Below are 4,085 nucleotides of genomic sequence, written 5' to 3'. Positions count from 1 at the left end.
TCTCCTTCCCCCGGGGAAGCGCATAAATACTGTCGGAAGCTTCTCATCTTCTCTTTCGGGTTTCCCCTACACCTGTCGGAGCAACAAAAAAAAATCCTCCCCCCCTCTCCAACTTTTTTTACGCCCCACCAACCTTTTCGAGGGGGGGGGGGGGGGGGGCAGGAATTAGGGGAAACGAAAGCAGACGACAGAACATGGTTAGAGCAGGAAAGGTGGTGAAATGAGAAATTTTTTAGAATTAAATTGTCCGTCACTGTCACTACTGTCAGGTTTCGAACCCGGGACCTTTATTGAATGAGAAGCGAACACCGTAACACCTCGAGGTATATATTATAGGCCCCATGTGAAACAAGATGCATTAATACATGTAGATCTATAATTATATTCGATTTTCGTTATTGAATAATAATCGATATCTGATCTTAATTTGCAAAAGGTCAGAAGTTTCTTTCTTATTTCTTTGCTGACGTTGTTCCCTGCATAATATTATTATGAATTATATATACGTTCAGCATTGTACAGGGTTTGTTGCTGACAGTTTAAATTCACTGCCATGGTCTGTCGGACTGCGTAACTTAGCTTTATTATATAACGAGGCCTAACCTAACTTTGGCAAGAAAGCCCTCAATAACTGGAACACTAACTTTTAAAGTTTATAATTGGGAGAGAGAGAGAGAGAGAGAGAGAGAGAGAGAGAGAGAGAGAGAGAGAGAGGAGAGAGAGAAAGAGATAAAGATAGATAGACGTGAACTAAATGTAGCCAGGCGTACCGTTATAATAATTATAGCCTAAGCGCATTCACTTCTAGCAATAAGTACACAGTCATCCCAAATATCCATAAACTAACTGATCTGTTCAGTAATACATTATAGATGATATATTAAGAACTTAGAAAAACTTTATTGCCAAAATAACATAAAGAGTAGGCCTAGGCAATGCACATAACTATTATAATATGCATGAAGCAGTTCATTATATCTATTGTTTTTAGGTATATTTGTACTGAATGATAGAATGATAAATAAAGTGTGTTGGACGTGGTAGATTCACACACACACACACACACACACACACACACACACACACACACACACACACACACACACACACACACACACACACACACACACACACACACACACATACACAAACACACATACACACACACACACAGCCTACACAAACACACACACACACACACACACACACACACACACACACACACACGACACATCTTTCTATAGGCCATATCCTTAGCGTACGCTAAGGCCATATCCCTTCCCCATTTTTCATCGGATCTTTGCCTCCCCTTTCTCATTCAACACTTTTTTACCTTAATTATTGCTTTGTACAAGCAGGTATATTAAAATAAGCGAATCCCAACGACTATATACGTACACGATTTATTTCCTTCTCCTTGAAATGTCACCATTTCAGTAAAGATAATATACATTACAGTACAGCACACACACACATATATATATATATATATATATATATATATATATATATATATATATATATATATATATATATATATATATATATATATATATATATATATATATATGTATATATAAATATAATGTTTTTACTTACATTTTTTTAGAGTTTTGAATAATAATTCCCAACCACCCCCCCAAAACCCCCCCCCAAACACACACACACACACACACACACACACACACACACACACACACAAAATAAGAAAAAATGCGGGTGTACGCGATATTATATTTATGAGGGAAATATGTATCTGTATGTCTGACATATAGCTGTTTGCAGGTGAGGGGTTATGTGAGGCAATATATATTTTTGGAGCCCACTCAACTTTGGAGAAGTGCTCAATTAGAGGAGCTTTGGGGAGAGTCAAATTCCAAGAAGGAAAAGACACATGTTTCCGCCCCAATGAAAAAGAGGAACGAGAAACGACACTACCAGACCGGGGCCCGCTTTCACAGCAGGCAAATTCCAGTCGTGTCCCCATTGGGTATACACCAGAGTGGAATACACCACGGAGTAACGGTCTTTGGCGTCACGACCGACTGAAGAAGTTGCGAGTTACTTCCCATGTGTTTTTCCTACTTCCTAAAATAGCGCAGGATCAGCCCCCCCCCCCCCCCCACAAAAACAACAGTTTCCTGTTCTTTCTCGGTCCTTGCTCGCCGGTCAAAGATTTTACGGTACAGGCAAGTCAGATAACTGTGTTTGTTCATTTGTCTCACTGTCGTGTTATTGTCGTTGCTGGTCACTGGTCATTTTTATTCTATTTTTTAATGAAAGGTTTGTAGAATGCACATTGAAATGGTAAAAGTTGTGTCTTGTGTCGTTGTTTAGAATCTAATCTAGATCTAGACTAGATTCTAGACTTCTTATAGACTTATATTTCGTTTTCTTATCTACAAGTGTTCGATCTATAATGACAGTGACGTGAAAAGTTCACGTTGGAATGAATAAGTAGATCTAGATCTATATCTAGATCTAGATATAGATCTAGATCTAGATATGACATATGATGTATACACATTGTCCTCCGATGATCTGGTCCCAGATCATGACCAAGCAAGGAACTTAGAACTATTGGAGCCTCCTCTCTCTCTTCGCGGCGCCACGAGCAGTACGCCGCGGTGGGGATCAAATATGGCATGGCGACCGACTGTGGGCTAAATCACGAACTGTGGCGTTTCTTTTTATAGAATCTTATCGGGCTGGGCCACGTTGTGGGGGTGGACGGGGTGGGGGAATGCACGCAAGGAAGAGGAGATGGGGCTGGGATGAAAGAGGAGGGGCGGGCCTTGGGAAGGGACGAAGGAGAATGGGAAAAATTAAATAAGAGAGAGAGAGAGAGAGAGAGAGAGAGAGAGAGAGAGAGTGTGAGTGAGACAGACAGACAGACAGACAGACAGACAGACAGACAGAGAGAGAGAGAGAGAGATTGTGATCAACAGACGCGCTGATGGATAATGACAGGGAGAAAAAAAAAGTATGTGTGTGATACGGACTGTTCAATTCTTTAAGAGTTTTATGTTATAATCTAGTTTAAAAATCAAAAAGATGTGTAAAATGAGAAGAAAACTTGTCCGAGTAACATAAAATTATCAAACATACCAAATTATAAAGATAATCTTTCAAGATGCTAAAATATTTAATTATAAGAAATAGATAAAAATATTTATATACTTTTAAACAGAATTTAAGATTATGATTGCATGATTCTAGGCGTGCACCATAACTAACTTTATGTGTAAGGAATTGCGGACACAAAAGAGGGTCGATATTTGTTTATCTAATGGCTAACAGTATGTCTTGGTCTATAACTAATATTATTGATCACAATAATTTTGTTTCCTGGTTTTCACAAAGTGGAGCGCACAATTATTTCATATATCTTTAAAAAAAAGAAGATAACCGCACCCTTGGAGGTGCGATCGCATGCATGAGGGTGGATAACCTTTGAAGGTTTTTTTGTTGTTGTTTGTTCAGTAAAGTATGATATGGAGAGCAGCCTTTTTAGTCCCTTATTACATTCCAGAGGGGGATAATTTATCTTAGTGATGACTCTTGTGTAGTAAAATTTGTTGTTGCTTTGTTTGGTTTATTTTTTTAACAGCAGAATCTTAAGTGAACCGGAATTATTGATTGTGGGATCTTAGGTGAAGACTACAACAATAGAATTAAACCGAGTATAGTTCTATCCAACAAGACTCAAACTCTTATCCACCCCACCCTACCCTCTCCCCTCATCTGATATGGTTTGGTGTTTCTTTAACATAGAAAATATTCATCAATTATTGTTGTTGAGTATTGATTTCATGTTCTAATGGAGCCTCTAGATATCTAACATTTAGACTACAGTAGCATCTAATTTGCACACACAAAGGAAAGCAATATCTTTAATTAAAATGTATAATGTGTATATACATACACACACATAATAATTATATAAACTCATAATAATTATATATATTTATGAATAAGAATACTTAAAAAAAATTGAGTATCTCAGTCTTTTTGCTGGGGTGTTGTATCCCTTTCAGCCTGGGTTGGCCTTGGCATATAGCGCCGGAGCCAGCCTCTTATGAATA

The 4,085-nt window shown here is 38.1% G+C and overlaps 2 protein-coding genes across 3 annotated transcripts in view; one reads left to right on the top strand and one right to left on the bottom strand.

Moving 5' to 3' along the window:
• The window catches only part of LOC101845453 (arginine/serine-rich coiled-coil protein 2), a 34,094-nt gene that overhangs the window by 29,478 nt on the left and 531 nt on the right, over positions 1-4,085 (bottom strand). The window lies entirely within an intron of this gene.
• Positions 2,213-4,085, top strand: part of LOC101846199 — a 77,877-nt gene continuing 76,004 nt past the window's right edge. For both annotated transcript variants that reach the window (XM_035968550.1, XM_005093647.3), the window contains exon 1: positions 2,213-2,283. The gene's annotated coding sequence lies outside the window, so the exon portion shown is untranslated. The remainder of the gene's footprint in view (positions 2,284-4,085) is intronic.

The sequence above is a fragment of the Aplysia californica genome, unplaced genomic scaffold, assembly GCF_000002075.1.
Source record: "Aplysia californica isolate F4 #8 unplaced genomic scaffold, AplCal3.0 scaffold00067, whole genome shotgun sequence".
NCBI lineage: Eukaryota > Metazoa > Mollusca > Gastropoda > Aplysiida > Aplysiidae > Aplysia > Aplysia californica.
This window is presented reverse-complemented; position numbering and strand designations above follow the sequence as displayed.